General features: G+C 43.8%; 1 protein-coding gene across 1 annotated transcript in view; it reads left to right on the top strand.

Annotated features, from left to right (window-relative positions):
- Positions 1 to 19,286, top strand: part of LOC147692612 (voltage-dependent calcium channel subunit alpha-2/delta-2-like) — a 1,295,379-nt gene that overhangs the window by 589,068 nt on the left and 687,025 nt on the right. The gene's annotated exons all lie outside the window — the stretch shown is intronic.

The raw sequence follows: 19,286 nt of genomic DNA, 5'->3' as shown, positions 1-19,286 counted from the left end.
AAAATTCACTACTTATAGCTAACTATGACTTGCGCCCCGCCATGCACTCCTTACAACCACACATTTTACATCACTCATGCCATGGAGGGGGATGGAGCCAAACAGGGGCCCTTGGGGTACAGGGAGAAAAACAGAGAATGACAACCGGGGGATGGGAAGCAACACGGTGAGCAGAAACAACTAACAAGGGGCAGAAAAGTACATGGCGATACAGAGATGGGGGAAGCAACCAGTGGTCAAAGTGGGCGGGATCGGGGGGGGGGAGGGCACAACGTGCCCATACTTTTTTATGTTAAGGACAACAGTTCCCCTACTTTCTGTGAAAAGATAACCATTCTGGGACGGTTGATTCCAAGAGCTGAAATGCTTCAGCAGAAGTGTAAGGAAGTGAGTCTCCCGTGCTGTGACTCTGAGACTAAATAAGTTAAACATGCCTTCTTGCCAGGGTGCCTGCTTACCTGAAAGAAATGCAAATGTTGACAACGGGTCCATCTGCAAATGTACAGGGAGCTCAGGAGCGAGAATAAACTGAGATTAACGGACTCACTTGACACTACGCAGATTTATTTTTTGGGAATGGTATTGGAAAGGAGTTACCAGCTGAGCGTTGAACTGTGTGCTTTTTAAAGGGGCGTCACACAGGTCCCTGTGCCTCAGGCGCCTGTGTTAGCAGCTAGCTATTCTCCACTGCTCCAACCAGGTTTTAATTCCGTGGCTGTCTGGCTACAACACAGAACTCTGCAGTGCATTAACTAATAGAGGTTTCATAAAGTAGAATAGTGCATTTCCCACTGATTACAGTAACTTCCATGTATTTTACATTTAAGCTGTCCGTTATTTGATACATACATACCTGAAGATGAAATACCAAAGAAAGTTACAGTATATTTTGTTTTTTTGCAATGCATTTGACCCCCGACCCCACACTTACTCGCACCACCAATATTGTGCACAGCATCACAGTTACCTTACTTTTTTTGCACTTCGACTGATGGGGAGCAACACAGGGGATGAAGCAAAACAGGAGGGGCAGAAAAGCACAAGGTGAGGCAGAGAAGCACAGTCTTATGCGAGACCTCAAAAGGAATGGCGATGTCGTGACCCGACAGACAGGCGAAAGATAGGGCAACAGGACAGGAGGACGCTAGGACCCTGTGGGTCATGAGGGAGGTGACCAGGTCACCGGACACCACATCCGGTTAGGAGACAGGAAGGACGACACACAGAACCAGGACTGACCAGAGGACAGATGTGTAGATGACCACTCCTGTGCAACCAATAAAAGAGGATTACTCTCACTAACCTGTGTCCAGTGTTTGGTGTGTCCACTGCTAACAAGAAGAACACGACAGGCCTCATGCCTAGAGCAGTCGACCTCGAAGCTGGGAAACCGGGTTCAAGTCTCTGCATCGACGCTCAACATCCTATGATTCTGGGCAAATCACTTAATCGTGCCTAACAAAAATGAATGAGCCCATTTTTAACAAAACTGGTGCTCATGTAAAGCGCTCTGATACCTGGTATCTTCGGGTCTAGTTCGCGCTATATAAAACATTTTTTTTTTTAATGGATAATGCTCACACCACATTTTCTTTTACTAGAAGGACCTTAAGGAAATGGTGCGATGCCCATGAATGTGCGATGGTAATTATTTGCATTCCGTGCTGGCAATAAAAAACATGAATCGCATCCCGTTTTGGAGTCCACATGTAGAATTGTGCAAACCTCTGCAACACTTCAGATAAAAGCACTCCCGCCCCCTGCTGTGATGAGCCAAAGGGGCAGGGTTGACCTTGTCTGAACCACCTCTTTAAAGCCTGCTGTGCTGCTTGAATGGTGCGAGGCAGCACAGCAGGCAAGTCTTTTAAAAAGTGAACCTTTGTCCCTTGTGTTAAGAAAAGGCTGGTAAAAATAGCGTATGCACTACACTGCCATTAATGTGCTACCTCACCTGACCGTCTTACAAAATCTGGGACATGTATTTATTTCGCGTGCAAAAGTGTCAGGATAGTAGGATAGTCATTGAAAAAACAGGGCAAATCTGGGTCATGTAGGGCCGCCGGAACTGTGCGGGAGGAGAGGGCCTAAGTATACAGCAGGGTTGAGTAAATAATGCGGCAAGAAAAGCCAAATTATGCGGCATAATGCGCCACATTTTGTAATAATACCGCTTCATTATTTCGGTGTTTTTAAACTTGGCAACACTATCTAGTTATTGGTTACACCTCCTTAGTACCAGTTTAATACCCAAATACAGCAATAAGCAGCAGAAAGGTGACCAGTCCAGCTTTGCAAAGGCTTTCCACTGCTCAGCAACACGTGTTGTCTCATTTTTAGTAACTATTGAACCATTTGAGGTAGAAACAATTTTTTTTTTTAATACAATCTGCAGATTATGTGACAGATGATAGGTTATGTGGCAAAGGCAACAAAGCTATAGTACTGCGAAAATCACCTGGGTCGCAATGATGGGTTATGTGGAAAAGGCAACAAAGCTATAGATCTGCAAAAATCACCTGGGTCGCACAATCACATTTTTCTAGTTGTCCTGCCGACATGGACCCTATCTGACGTAGTTGATTTCTGAAGCATATTGGACAGTAAATTCATTGGGAAGTTGTGTTCTTTAAAGAGGTGCACCTTTAACTTTTTTCCTAAATTGGTGGCCGTTCCTTTAGGGTGCTAGCGGCAGGTTTATGGAATTCGCTCCCGGTACACATCCGAGCTCTTGAAGACTTGCTCGCCTTCAGGCAGGCGATTAAAACTTTCCTGTTTCCTGTGTCTGGTTAATCTCTTTCTTTTACTGTGTGTTATGTTATAGTGTCTGTCAAAGCGCCAGGACGCCCCTTTGCTGGGGCAGCTGCGCGCTATAAAAATATAAATAACATAACATAACATAACATAACGTTTGAACAGCCCTGATGAGCACATATGTTCCAGGAATTACCTGTTTCCTTGTTTCTCTGTGGTGATGTGCCAGGTCATACCAGTGCATAAGCTTGTTTCTAAATATTAAAATAACATGCAAAACGGTTACGAAATACGATCCTCTTATAAATCCAAGCGGATGATGAAATGCTGAGGCATTAAAAACAGATCTGAGGGACGCCATCTTGTGCTTGCATATTGTCATAAGTGATTAAGGGGCAGATGTATCAAAATACCTATTTGCGATTCTCAAATAGCAATTTTTTGAGAATCGCTATTTGAGAATTGCAAAATGGTATGTATGTAAAAATTCGCAATTTTTTAGCGATTTCTTAAAATTCCTTAATTGCGATTAGCAATTTGCTAATCGCAATTAAGGAATAATTTCCCATTCATTTCTATGGGCCAGGAGGCCCATAGGAAGGAATGGGAAGTTATTCTCAATTTGCGATTCTCAATTTGCAAATCGCAAATTGAGAATAATTTCAAGGGTGCAGGGTGCTTAAGGACACCCTGCTGCACCTCTGAAATTTACATGTGTGCGCATATGGCGCACATACATGCCCTAAGGGCATGTTTGAGCGACACATGGCACCTTTACAAATGCCAAAAAGTGCATTTGTAAAAGAATTCGCAAATTAACACCAGCAACAAGTTGGTGGTAATTTGTGATTTCTTAGTGTAAATTCACAAAACCTGAATGCTTCATACATAGCATTTAAGGAATCGCAATTTGCGATTCTTTAAATGCTGTCGCAAAATTAAGGAATCGCATATTTTGTGATTCCTTAAGTTTGCAATGCGATTAAAATGATACATCGCATTTTCCGATTTTTGTGTAACAAACGCTGCTTTTTTGCGATTTGCCGCGTTTGCGACAAAAAAAACGTTTGAGACATCTGCCCCTAAATTCTTTGAGCTTTTAGAGGGAACGAACAAGCGACCACCATGTTTAAAAAACATTTTGTAAAATGCTCTCTAAATCCGTCCAAATATTTGTAAATTAAACTGGATTCTATTTTCACCCGTTAACAGTGAAAGAATGAACATCCCTTCCCATTTTCATTCTATGGTTGTATGTTTTCCCAATCAGCCCACTGTAGCCGAAGTTTGACTGTAAATTCTGGAGATCTAACGAAAGCGCCACAATGTCGTAATAGTGTTAAGTTGTGCCCTACATGAATGTACCAATGCTATAAACTTTGAGTTTGTGCAGACGTCTGATCTCAGGATTTCTGGACAGGTTTGTTATGGCTGCCAGCCAGGGTCTCTACAAAATTCTGGCACTTGGTAAATCTTTGCAAACTTGCCAGACAGTCAGAAATCTCCTACAAATGTGGGGTTCTCATACTGTTCTGTTTGCACCAGTCCTAATAGCACATTGTGGTACATGCAGTTTAAATAAATCACATAACTGAGGATGTTAAAGCTTTCCTAGTTATTCATCTGAAAGGCCCAGTGCTAGAACTCTCATGAGTATTGTGTGGCATATGTCAGTCATTAACTGTCAGTGACATTCTTGCACGAGGGAAAAAAGTGTGCCTGGGCTCTGAATATTAAGGTACGGTAAATCAGGGGCGGCTCCTCTGTAATGGCAGAGGACCATCGCCCCACAGCCAGTGCCAGCAGACGATAAATAAAATGATAATAACACAATGTTATTATCATTTTATGTTTGCTGTCTGTGCCCTGCAATACATATGTGGCGGAGCGGGGATGGGCATGTCAGGAAGGAATAGAATAGGGCTGGGCATAATTTGCGAAGTAGCGCTACGCGTAGCTACGTAAAGTGCACATTGCACTACGCGAGCTACGCGTAGCACTACGCAAACTGCGTAGTAGCATGTTCGCACTGTGCAAGATGTCGTTTTCAATGATTGCACAGTGCCGACAAGCATCCGGCACTGTGCAATCATTGAAAACGGCATCTTGCACAGTGCGAGCTGTACTTTTCTGCCGCTCTAGTAGATTTTTACTCGAGTTGCAGCTTTCTCAACGCGGACTGGTAGTTTCTCATAACGAGTGGTCACGAGCATGTGCGACCACTCGCAATGAGAAACCTGACCTCCCCGCGTTGAGAATCTCTCCAGGAGGTTTATTTTCCATGCTCGCAATCGGCAACTTGATGTTGCTGATCGTGAACAAGGAAAAAGTCTCGCAAGAATGTCATTTTGCTCGCTCGCGGTCGACAACTTGACGTTGAGGACCGCGAGCAAGTAAAAAATGACTGTTGCACTACGCTACGCTACGCATGTTCGCACTGTGCTACGTGCAGTTCGCGTAGTGCGAAGTTGCGCAAACTTCTCAAACGTAGCGTAGTGCTTTGCCCAGGGTTAGAGTAGAGTGCACTTATAAGTGCTCATGTGTGTTTGGCCGGCTGTCCTAAGCCGGCCAATCACACATGCCCTCTTATGTTTCTCCAACCTGGCTGTGTTACACAGCAGGGTTGGAGAGAAGGCAGAGGCTCCAATGCAACGTCTGAGCAGCAAGCAAGGCCGCTCAGACCAATCCTGCCGCTGGTCTAATGGGAGACCAGCGTCTGGATTGGGTGTGGAGCCTGTGCCCTGAGGACCCATCCCATTCCGACCGACGACAGAGGCAGTGAGGCAGGTGGGAGCAGAGAGTAGGGAAGCAGCAGAAAAGTATTTTTTATTTATATTTTATTTCCCCCCATACCCTTCGGCCTCTCCACTCGCTGCAACCCTACCACTTTATGTAGGCGGCGGCCACCAGTGGTAAGGTTCAGGATACGGGTTATGATCAAAATAATTTTGAAAAACACTGTAAAACCTTTGGTCAAAGCGAGGAAGGGTTGCAGTGGCATAAGTTGGGTAAGGTGTAAAGAAAAGAGATAGCCTTGAGAAAAGTTAAATGAAAGGCGAAATTGCTCTGTAATATAAACTTCGGACAGCTCATAGAAAGTCATCTTTTTGCTTCAGAAACCTGTACGCAAAATGGAGGTCCCAGGATCGAAACTGGACAAGATCTGCGAAGCCTTTCACCCTTGCCACCTTCTGGTGCCATTTAGATGTGTAATTTTACAACAGTGAGAATTTTCACGATTCATTTCCTCTGATAGGCATATAGGGCTGGAACACAATCAGTTATATGAAAAGTGCACCTTTTCAGAGTCTTTCTTCTATGTGTGATTGATGACATGGAAAAAAATTAAGTTTTCTCTTTAGGCCAGTGCGAAGTGGGCACAGACTGTGCCATAGTTGTTTGTGCAAGGTTTGACAAGCTCAGGCAGTCATCCTTTTAATGTCAATAACATTTGTATGAGTTAAGTGGGAAACATAATAGAAAGATTTCAACACATTTCAGTTTCTCAAACACTTATAGGTTTTGGGCAGAATTAATCACAATGAGGCATGGTCCGGTTATACTTCCCATACTGCTAAGACCAAACGAATGACCTAAAAATGTGATGGACTCTATCCCAACCCGTATGGCATTCGCAGGCAGTGATCTGTCAGGAGAGCTCCTCATTACCCACTAGGCGTCGAGAGCTTCATAAAGCCCGAAAAGGGATGGCGATGCCACAGATGTCTCTACGGCTCCCCCTTTTTATTGTGAAGGACCCTGTGAATTAATGTGGCACTAACGATTAAAAAAAATCTATCTGCTATCAGTGTAAGGTAGAACCTCTTTTTTTCCAAACACATTTTTATTGACATTTGGTTAAGTATCCATCTGGAGCTTTAACACTCATCGGTACATGTCATATCACAGAATTACAACACATAAATAGCATATATAAAATTGTGCATGCTACTGCTCGTTGCTTTATACCATCCCTAGTTTCAAATAGCGGAGCTATAAAGATATTTTCCAGGATCTGTGGGCGCATTTGATTCATACTAACGTATGGCCCACTCTTGTTTTTTTCCTATTGTACTACTGGGAAGGAGCTAATCATACTCTATGTGTCTGCACATGTTGGAGATCATTGTATAAGTAGCTCTTGGTTTATAGAGAACTGCATTACTTGTGCAATTTACTCACTAACTAACTATTCAGGGGGTCGAGGCTGTGTGGTTGTTTCAATGAAGTTGGGTATTGTCCGGGGTATGCGGAAGAACCTCCTTCAAAGTCCTCTGCATTGCACCCTGGGAGATGCACATGATAGGACCAACCTTTGTACATCTCAGCCTCAGATCACACAAAGTCATGCCGAAACCCTAGACCAATCAGACCTCCATCACGCCTTATAATCAATTTCAATTTTTTGTAAATCTTACTTAGGTGGATCCTCCTTCTCCGCATAGAACTTTGAAATACACGCCAAAAGAAGATAGGGGCCCCCATCAATCACTGAGAATGCAGAAGAGGAACAAAGACCATGTCCTTTCCCAAATACCGGTCCAACTATATCCTTACCGCAATCTATTGACTCGTCTATCTCGGCTTCTTGTGATCCATTTGTCCCACTCCTTTGCTTACAACCCAATGTGTATGTAGTAGAACCAAGTGTGTAGCTCACTGTATAGACTTCACTCTTCACACCAGTACTTAACACTAATAGATATGACTTCTACGAACACCCTTCTCCTGTATGTGCAATACAGGCTGCATGGAAAGTGCTTTGGGGCTGCAAGAGATCATACATGCTGTAGAAATGCAAGGATACAATACTGCTGGAGAGATCTGTGTGTACTTTGTACTTTGTAAGTCACTGATTCCAATCACTTTTAACCCCTTCCGTGCGGCCGCGATTTTTCCCGTGTGCGGCCGCCGGACGAACACGGGCGGGGCATGACGAACCCCAGCCGTCATCAGCACACGAGCACCGTAGTGCATGACGGCTGGGGTTCGTCACCAGCATGGAAGGGGTTAAATAGCCCAGTTTGTCAGCAGCTGCTGCAGCGATGTACTTATATTCCAAATTTTGTATGAAGAAGCCATTAATGTGGCTGACTCAGATCAGGCGAAAAGAAGAGAGGCAGAGTAGGGCACACGTTCCAATCTTGTCCTAGCAGCTCAATAGGTAGAATTCTTACTGCATTATCAGCCTATCAGGATGACCACAAATTCTATTCTTAGCTTGTCGAATCGACCGAAGCCTGACTCTCTGTTGCATTCATTAGCAGCCAATGAAATCAAGAATAACAAGTGTTTGCTGTACGCTCTATTAATGGTCTAAAGTAGTGGGTCCTTACCTTTTGACTTCTGTGGACCTCCACTTAATCATCACTGGAACCCAGGGATTTCACTGAATCATTATTGGAATCCGGGACCCCCCACTGAGTCTTAGTAGTAGCTGGGGCCCCCAGCCTAAGTATTTCTGAATATATGAACTGCAAAACAATACACACAAAATACAGATACTAGCATTCATCAAAGGAAAGCACAAATTATTAAATATTTTATGTAATTCACAAGCAAACATAAAAAAAAAATTATCGGAAGGATGGATTTTTTCTAAATTCAATTGCTGCTGCTCATTATCCATACTTTATTCTGTTTTACGCACTTGCACTGCTCCAACAAATCAGTCTGAATATACGTACTTAATTTTTAGCCTCCAATTTAAAAGTTCCTTCATGTTTACAGAATGTTTTAAAATGTTCATTTTTTTATTTATTTGTATTTATATATGCATTATTAATCTGTAATAATATTTAATTTTCTAAGCAGTTGTGGACTTCCTGGTTAGGCTTAGCGGCCCCATGGGTCCGTGGGACACTGGTTGAGAACCACTGGCCTATAATATACACCTGTCCTCTTCCGAATTGCATTTAGTAGCTCAACAGTTTAATGTCGCTGCCCTAGAAGTATGTGGACACAGGTTAGTCTATGAGCCATACTTTGTAGTCCGGTGTTTTGCATTCAAAAGAACATAATAGTCAAAACCCTCCACCCATCAAACAAAGATCAAAGACACTAAATAGATGGACTTCATTGAGCTTACTACAGCACTCCACCCTTCCCTAACACTGTTCATTTCAATAAGAGACACAACACAGTACACCAGTACCCACATAACACCCACAAGCACTCTGATTTAAAGGGATACTGTTGACCAGGAAAAGACCCCAGAGTCTGAATTACCTCCTACACATATTTTATTATGGGAACTGCGTATGAAGTAGTGTGGCTCACTGGTTAGAGGCGGCAGACCCGAGAGCAGAGGACGGCCCGGGACCAGGGTTCGATTCCTGGCGCGGCAGGTTTCTGGACCAGGGTCAGCGGACTCGATAATTCTCTCGCCTCGGTGCCCACTTTGATCAGCGATCACACTCGGCAACTCTGGGCATTAGCTTGCCTTATCTTCACTAACGGCCCCACCAGACCGCCGGGGATGCCTGGTCTCACCCTGGAGATACCCATTAAGGGACCATCTCTCAGGGAAGCCAGGAAGGGTTTCGCAGCGGTCGAAGCGCCTTGGGACCCTCCGGGTAAGTAGTGCGCTATATAAATGCCTATACATACATACATACATACATGCAACCCTCGTGAGAAACATGCCCAAATTAGTATTGCAGTGGCATAACACAAAATGGGGCCCCACCCCCCACAATGTGATGAGGGTATCGAGTCTCCATATCCTACAAATGTCATTGGCATTGAGTTGAGGAGTTTGCCCCCCCCAATTCCCCCTCCCCCCACATAGGGGCTGCTGGGGTGTATGTTACGGACCTATAGTAATGATCTGCAGAAAAAAAAACAGCCAAAGAAATCTAATCATTACAACCAACGGGCTATCAACCAAAGACAGTAAATATTAATGCCACCCACACTCCTCATGGCCCTACTCAAACTAACAGAAAACAAGCAGTTGCAATGTAATGTTAAGGTACGGTAAATCAGGGGCGGCTCCTCTGTAATGGCAGAGGACCATCGCCCCACAGCCAGTGCCAGCAGACGATAAATAAAATGATAATAACACAATGTTATTATCATTTTATGTTTGCTGTCTGTGCCCTGCAATACATATGTGGCGGAGCGGGGATGGGCATGTCAGGAAGGAGTAGAATAGGGCTGGGCATAATTTGCGAAGTAGCGCTACGCGTAGCTACGTAAAGTGCACTTTGCACTACGCGAGCTACGCGTAGCACTACGCAAACTGCGTAGTAGCATGTTTGCACTGTGCAAGATGTCGTTTTCAATGATTGCACAGTGCCGACAAGCATCCGGCACTGTGCAATCATTGAAAACGGCATCTTGCACAGTGCGAGCTGTACTTTTCTGCCGCTCTAGTAGATTTTTACTCGAGTTGCAGCTTTCTCAACGCGGACTGGTAGTTTCTCATAACAAGTGGTCGCGAGCATGTGCGACCACTCGCAATGAGAAACCTGACCTCCCTGCGCTGAGAATCTCTCCAGGAGGTTTATTTTCCATGCTCGCAATCGGCAACTTGATGTTGCTGATCGTGAACAAGGAAAAAGTCTTGCAAGAATGTTATTTTGCTCGCTCGCGGTCGACAACTTGACGTTGAGGACCGCGAGCAAGTAAAAAATGACTGTTGCACTACGCTACGCTACGCATGTTCGCACTGTGCTACGTGCAGTTCGCGTAGTGTGAAGTTGCACAAACTTCTCAAACGTAGCGTAGTGCTTTGCCCAGGGTTAGAGTAGAGTCCACTTATAAGTGCTCATGTGTGTTTGGCCGGCTGTCCTAAGCCGGCCAATCACACATGCCCTCTTATGTTTCTCCAACCTGGCTGTGTTACACAGCAGGGTTGGAGAGAAGGCACAGGCTCCAATGCAACGTCTGAGCAGCAAGCAAGGCCGCTCAGACCAATCCTGCCGCTGGTCTAATGGGAGACCAGCGTCTGGATTGGGTGTGGAGCCTGTGCCCTGAGGACCCATCCCATTCCGACCGACGACAGAGGCAGTGAGGCAGGTGGGAGCAGAGAGTAGGGAAGCAGCAGAAAAGTATTTTTTATTTATATTTTATTTCCCCCCATACCCTTCGGCCTCTCCACTCGCTGCAACCCTACCACTTTATGTAGGCGGCGGCCACCAGTGGTAAGGTTCAGGATACGGGTTATGATCAAAATAATTTTGAAAAACACTGTAAAACCTTTGGTCAAAGCGAGGAAGGGTTGCAGTGGCATAAGTTGGGTAAGGTGTAAAGAAAAGAGATAGCCTTGAGAAAAGTTAAATGAAAGGCGAAATTGCTCTGTAATATAAACTTCAGACAGCTCATAGAAAGTCATCTTTTTGCTTCAGAAACCTGTACGCAAAATGGAGGTCCCCGGATCGAAACTGGACAAGATCTGCGAAGCCTTTCACCCTTGCCACCTTCTGGTGCCATTTAGATGTGTAATTTTACAACAGTGAGAATTTTCACGATTCATTTCCTCTGATAGGCATATAGGGCTGGAACACAATCAGTTATATGAAAAGTGCGCCTTTTCAGAGTCTTTCTTCTATGTGGCATTCGCAGGCAGTGATCTGTCAGGAGAGCTCCTCATTACCCACTAGGCGTTGAGAGCTTCATAAAGCCCGAAAAGGGATGGCGATGCCACAGATGTCTCTACGGCTCCCCCTTTTTATCGTGAAGGACCCTGGGAATTAATGTGGCACTAACGATTAAAAAAAATCTATCTGCTATCAGTGTAAGGTAGAACCTCTTTTTTTCCAAACACATTTTTATTGACATTTGGTTAAGTATCCATCTGGAGCTTTAACACTCATCGGTACATGTCATATCACAGAATTACAACACATAAATAGCATATATAAAATTGTGCATGCTACTGCTCGTTGCTTTATACCATCCCTAGTTGCAAATAGCAGAGCTATAAAGATATTTTCCAGGATCAGTTGGCGCATTTGATTCATACTAAGGTATGGCCCACTCTTGTTTTTTTCCTATTGTACTACTGGGAAGGAGCTAATCATACTCTATGTGTCTGCACATGTTGTAGATCATTGTATAAGTAGCTCTTGGTTTATAGAGAACTGCATTACTTGTGCAATTTACTAACTAACTGACTATTCAGGGGGTCGAGGCTGTGTGGTTGTTTCAATGAAGTTGGGTATTGTCCGGGGTATGCGGAAGAACCTCCTTCAAAGTCCTCTGCATTGCACCCTGGGAGATGCACATGATAGGACCAACCTTCGTACATCTCAGCCTCAGATCACACAAAGTCACGCTGAAACACTAGATCAATCAGACCTCCATCACGCCTTATAATCAATTCCAATTTTTTGTAAATCTTACATAGGTGGATCCTCCTTCTCCGCATAGAACTTTGAAATACACGCCAAAAGAAGATAGGGGCCCCCATCAATCACTGAGAATTCAGAAGAGGAACGAAGACCATGTCCTTTCCCAAATACCGGTCCAACTATATCCTTACCGCAATCTATTGACTCGTCTACCTCGGCTTCTTGCGATCCATTTGTCCCACTCCTTTGCTTACAACCCAATGTGTATGTAGTAGAACCAAGTGTGTAGCTCACTGTATAGACTTCACTCTTCACACTAGTACTTAACACTAATAGATATGACTTCTACGAACACCCTTCTCCTGTATGTGCAATACAGGCTGCATGGAAAGTGCTTTGGGGCTGCAAGAGATCATACATGCTGTAGAAATGCAAGGATACAATACTGCTGGAGAGATCTGTGTGTACTTTGTAAGTCACTGATTCCAATCACTTTTAAATAGCCCAGTTTGTCAGCAGCTGCTGCAGCGATGTACTTATATTCCAAATTTTGTATGAAGAAGCCATTAATGTGGCTGACTCAGATCAGGCGAAAAGAAGAGAGGCAGAGTAGGGCACACATTCCAATCTTGTCCTAGCAGCTCAATAGGTAGAATTCTTTCTGCATTATAAGCCTATCAGGATGACCACAAATTCTATTCTTAGCTTGTCGAATCGACCGAAGCCTGACTTTCTGTTGCATTCATTAGCAGCCAATGAAATCAAGAATAACAAGTGTGTGCTGTACGCTCTATTAATGGTCTAAAGTAGTGGGTCCTTACTTTTTGACTTCTGTGGACCTCCACTTAATCATCACTGGAATCCAGGGATTTCACTGAATCATTATTGGAATCCGGGACCCCCCACTGAGTCTTAGTAGTAGCTGGGGCCCCCAGCCTAAGTATTTCTGAATATATGAACTGCAAAACAATACACACAAAATACAGATACTAGCATTCATCAAAGGAACGCACAAATGATTAAATATTTTATGTAATTCACAAGCAAACATTAAAAAAAAATTATCGGAAGGATGGATTTTTTCTAAATTCAATTGCTGCTGCTTATTATCCATACTTTATTCTGTTTTACGCACTTGGACTGCTCCAACAAATCAGTCTGAGAATACTAACTTAATTTTTAGACTCCAATTTAAAAGTTCCTTCATATTTACAGAATGTTTTAAAATGTTCATTTTTAAAAAATTTTATTTATATATGCATTATTAATCTGTAATAATATTTAATTTTCTAAGCAGTTGTGGACTTCCTGGTTAGGCTTAGCGGCCCCATGGGTCCCTGGGACACTGGTTGAGAACCACTGGCCTATAATATACACCTGACCTCTTCCGAATGGCATTTAGTAGCTCAACAGTTTAATGTCGCTGCCCTAGAAGTATGTGGACACAGGTTAGTCTATGGGCCAGGAAGACTTAAAATACAATGCTTGTCGGGTCGATATGAGGGATTCCACCTAGTTGGCGGTATTAACAGCTGATATTGAAGGACGCTGTTTAGCTCTACAATCAAGATTCTAACGTAGAGCCTTCGCTTTAAAAGCACATCAACAGGGGTATGTCTTTTAAGATGGGGCAAATATAAGTCAGATGTCGGTAATGTGGGTCCCAAGACTGTGAGACTTTTAAGTCCAGATCTACAGCTACACTAGAGCTGAGCACAATTCTAGCCCTCACAGCTTTATCTGCTGCAGCGAATGCTTCTGAAGAGCAGAAGCTGTGGTTGATCTCTGAAGGGACTGTGGCGGGGTTCTGTTAGGACTCAATTGAGACTGTCATTGGGTTATGGTTGGGCAAAGTTTGGACACTGATTTGGCTCTAGCCAGACTCTGGTGAGACTGGGAGAGACTCTGGTGGGAGTCTAATGAGACTGAAGGGCTCTGGTGGGTCTCTCTTTGGCTTCTGCGGGAAGTGACTGAATGGTGGCTTCGCTCTGGCAGGACTCTGATGGGTCTCTGTTGCATCTGAGATGAGGCTGTGGTAGGACTTTAGTTTGAGTCTGGTGAGAGAATGAATGGACAGTGATTGGAGTTTTACTGGACTTTAGCAGGACTCTGGTGGGACTCTGGCGGGGCTCAGGTGGGACTCTTGTGGGCTTTTCCCATCTTTTAGTCCTACAAAAGGAAAAATGAGGTACAGAAGGAGAATTATTATGATCCTGATCTCTTTACAGGCCAATGTTGTCTTGACTTTAGATTTTGGTTCATAGCCATTAGGGAGGTACAGAGGAGCATTGCAATGCAGCGAGAGCTCTCAATCGCCAATCATACTTTGTAGTCCGGTGTTTTGCATTCAAAAGAACATAATAGTCAAAACCCTCCACCCATCAAACAAAGATCAAAGACACTGAATAGATGGACTTCATTGAGCTTACTACAGCACTCCACCCTTCCCTAACACTATTCATTTCAATAAGAGACACAACACAGTACACCAGTACCCACATAACACCCACAAGCACTCTGATTTAAAGGGATACTGTTGATCAGGAAAATACCCCAGAGTCTGATTTACCTCCTTCATATATTTTATGATGGGAAATGCGCATGCAACCCTCGTGAGAAACATGCCCAAATTAGTAATGCAGTGGCATAACACAAAATGGGTCCCACCCCGCACAATGTGATGAGGGGATCGAGTCTCCATATCCTACAAATGTCATTGGCATTGAGTTGAGGAGTTTGCCCCCCCCCCCCCATAGGGGCTGCTGGGGTGTATGTTACGGACCTATAGTAATGATCTGCAGAAAAAAAACAGCCAAAGAAATCTAATCATACAACCAACGGGCTATCAACCATAGGCAGTAAATATTATCCCCACCCACACTACTCATGGCCCTACTCAAACTAACGGAAAACAAGCAGTTGCAATGTAATGGGTCTCGCATTTGTGAGTTTACGCTTTTATCTTTTGCCACCAACTATTAGTTGGTGGGAAATAACGAATACCTGTGTATATGCAAATCTCTGCATGTACACCTGTGCCATGGGGCACACATACATGCCTTAGGCACACATGGCACACAAGCCCTAATCAGGGGTGCAACAGGGTGTCAAAGGGACACCCTGCCACCCTTGAATTATTCGGTATTTACCGAATCGGTAATTATCGATTCGGTAATTGACATTCATTCCTATGGGCCTGGAGGCCCATAGGAATGAATGGCAATTACCGAATCGGTAAATAGAGATTCGGTAATTACCGAATGTTACCGATTCGGAAAAAATACCGAATATTTTCCTACATCAGATTTACCGATTCTAAAATACCGAATCGGTAAAATTCGGTATTTTAGAATTGGTAAAAATGATTTACCTACATCTAGCCCTATATAAAGCATAGTAACATACGGTAACGTAATTCCATAAACTAGATTCACACAAGGCGCTTTGCATGGACTTGAAGTCTCATGGGCCCGTCGTGCTGGCGTGGCCTGCTTCAGGCCTCAGCGAGATGCCTGAAGACCCGTGGGCAGCTGGGCACACACCATAGCTGATTACTTCCCCTCTGCTGCATGACGTCTGCTCGAATAATCTCCGTGGCCGGGATAAAGGGCAGCAGCGCTTGTGTTTGCCCACACTGCTGCTTGGCACCCGCGGAGAGCAGCGGGTGCAGCCGGATCAATGCCATCTGGAGTGGCGTCCCCCAGTTACACAGCACCAGTCCCGTGCCACCCCCTCGAACAGTAGGGCGATGGAGAGCTCTGCAGCTGAGTGATATTTTCAATGTTTCAAGATTCTTTAAATCAGCCAGACCATTACCAGCAGTTTTCGGTTGCCAATTAAGGATTTTTGCAGAGTGTTAGCGACAGAAATACTGCTTTTAGCACCTTGCTAATGCATGTATTGCTTGTAAGATTCTGTATCATTTTACTGCTATTAGCGGTGCATTAAACATATGCTAAGAGTCAGTAACATGTTACAGACTGTACAATAGGGGTTAGAAATGGTTAAAGGCAACGTCATTTGGAAGAGGCATTTCAAAGGCATTCCTTCCTCTTAAGAATTTCTCATAGATTTAGGACTGAAATCCTAATGTCAATAAACACAAGAAATACAAATTGCCAATGTATATTCCACTTATATTTTTCAATAAAAAAAGAAAAATGCGAAAAAAAAAAAAAAAGAAAAATGATTGTTCCCCAAGTTTGGGTGGAAAGCCATTTGCAAAAGAGAGTAGTGCTTAGGGAACCCCTTCCGCTTTGTGAATGTAGAAAAAAAATGTTTGGAAATAGTCAGTGGTCCACAAAGTCTCCAATAAAAAAAAGTTAACTTTTATTTTTAGGCACAGCCCGTTTTCCAGTTCCATGAAGGAAAGTGTGTGGCAGTTAAAAGCAAGCATTGGAAATGCAATCGGTCTCGCATTTGTTTAAGTTAGAACTATTGAAATTGTAAATGGCAATGTTTTTTCCTATGTGTCCCGGAGTGTATGTATGTAGTGTAATATGTGGGTTGGATTGGATTAGTTTGTTGTGTAATTGTGTTGCGTTGAATTGAGTAGAATTGTGCTTTAGAATTATGTGGCATGGTGTGAAGTGGAATTATGTGGATAGTAATTATGTGGTATTTGGTGTACTGGAATTATGTGGAGTGGGATTGGGTGTTATGAAATGTTATTATCTGGAATGGTATTTTGTGTTGAGGAGTTTGTAGTGGAGTTTAATTATGCAGTGTCATGTTGAATTGTTTGTTTTGCAATAGTGTGGTTTGGAATCGTGGGGTGTTGAGTTGTGTGTAGTGGAATTTTGTGGCATGACGTGAAGTGGAATTATGTAGATAGAAATTATGTGACATCGAGTGTATTGGAGTTCTGTGGAGTAGGATTGTGTGTTATGGAGTGTAATTATGTGAAGTGGTAGTGTGTGTTGTGGAGTGGCACTTAGTGGAGTGGAATTATGTGGTGTTGAATATTGTAGCACCGTGTGGAATTATGTGTTGTGAATTGGATGTATGTGGTGTGTAGTGGAATTGTGTTATGCATTTGAATTATGCGGTTTAGTGCGGAATTATGTGGTGTGGAATTGAATTGAGTGGCATTGAGTGAAATTATGTTAAGTGTAATTATGTGGTATGGTGTGGAGTGTATTTATGTGGATTGTTGGTGGCATATAGTGGATTTATGTGTTGTGTATTGAGTAGAGTGTAATTAGGTGGAGTTGAATCGTGTTGTTTGGTGGTAGTCCTGAGCACGTCTCCACTGAAGTCCATGGTGCACAGCTCTGACTCCGAAACCTGTGGCCTGGTCAAACATCGACGCTGCAGAACTGAAGCTTTGCGGCTTGACTCTCTGCTTGACTCTCAGTACCTCATTGACATTGCAACATCCCATTTTACAAGCTGTGAAGAGGATGCTCATATCACAAGGTATCCTTCAAGGAACCTAGAGCATGTGGAGTTGTAGACTAGACATGCATAGTACAAGGTCTCATTCTGAGAGATCTAAAGCAGATGCACTTAGGCAAAGCTCTCACTGTGGGAGTTGTAGATTAGCTACACATAGCACAAGGTCTCGTTGTGGGAGATGCAGATCAGATTTGCATATTATAAGCTCTGCTGGGAGATGTGGATTAGACATGCATAGCGCGGAGGCTCGTTCTGGGAGTTATAGGTCAGATATGCATAGTCCAAGGTCTCCTTCTGGGAACTGTAGATGAGACAGGCACAGCACTGGGCACTTCTGAGGGTTGTGGAGCAGACATGTCTAGTACAGGATCTTAATCTTGGAGTTGTAAAGAGGACATGCATTGCACAAGGAGTCATTCTGTTAAATATAGGAAAGGTGCATCTAGACCAGTGATATAGTACGGCCCGGGGGCCGCATACGGCCCTCTTGACCTTTAAATGCGGCCCCTCTTAACAGCAGCACCAGCTGCTGTTTTGTTGTGGAACACTAACATTCGGAAAACAATGTTACATAAATGGCCAAGTATTTATTAAACTGTAAATAAACGCTTGCCTGTTTATTTAACCTGTTGTGCGACCTCCTGAAGCAATCCCTGACCCACACAGACCCCCCACCGTTACCCTGCTGGCATCAATGCGGCCCTCGGTCACACCACAGACCATTACTTTGTGACTCCTGGGCAAATGTTTGTGAGTACCCATGATCTAGACAAAGGTCTTACTGTTGGAGTTGTAGAACAGGCATGGACAGTGCAATGCATCCATTGGTGAATTGTAAAGGCGACTAGCATAGAACAAATTCTCACTCTAGAAGTTGTAGAGCAGACATGGATAGTAGAGAGTAAAGTTCTGGGAGTGGTAGAGCATCTATGCATAGCACAAGGTATCATTCCAAGAGACCTAGAGCATACTCGCAGAGCACCAGGTCTTGCTCTGGGAGTTGTAGAGCAGATATGCGCTGTACAAGGCCTCATTCCTCGAGATCTAAAGCAGAGTATTCAGGCAAAGGTCTCACTGTGGGAGTTGTAGATCAGACACACATAGCACAAGGTCCCATTATGTGAGTTGTATATCATATTTGCATAGTAGGAGCTCTTCTGGGAGTTTTAGATCAGACAGGCATCACAGAGGGATTCATTGTGGGAGCTGTAGATCAGATTTGCTTAGTACAAGCTTTTCTGGGAGTTGTGGATCAGACATGCATAGCAGAGGGTCTCATTGTGGGAGCTGTAGATCAAATTTGTATAGTATAAGCTCTTATGTGAGATATAGATCAGACATGCGTAGTCCAAGGCCTCTTTCTGGGAACTGTGGATAAAACATGCATAGTACTGGGCCCATCTGAGATCTGAGGGTTGTGGGGCAGACATGCCTAGTAAAGGGTCTTGATCTTGAAGTTATAAAGAGGGCATGCATTACACAAGCTTTCTTCCTGGGAGATATAGAAAAGGTGCATCTAGGCAAAGGTTGTTGGAGTTGTAGAACAGACTTGGACAGTACAATGTCTCCTTCTGCGAGTTGTAAAGGAGTCTAGCATAGAACAAGATCTTATAGAGCACACATGCATAGTAGAGGGTATACTTCTGGGAGTGGCAGGAAGTCTATGCATTGCACAAGGACTCGTTCTGGAAGATGCAGAGGAGACATGCTTAGCACAAGGTCTATTCTTGGGGTTTTGGGAAAGACAGGTGACAAAAGGTCTCATTCTTATAGTTTTGGAGCAGACACGCATAAGACATGTCTTTATTCTGGGAGAAAGAGAGCAGGTACATTGTAAAGCTG

Source organism: Lissotriton vulgaris, chromosome 9 (assembly GCF_964263255.1).
Source record: "Lissotriton vulgaris chromosome 9, aLisVul1.2, whole genome shotgun sequence".
NCBI lineage: Eukaryota > Metazoa > Chordata > Amphibia > Caudata > Salamandridae > Lissotriton > Lissotriton vulgaris.
This window is presented reverse-complemented; position numbering and strand designations above follow the sequence as displayed.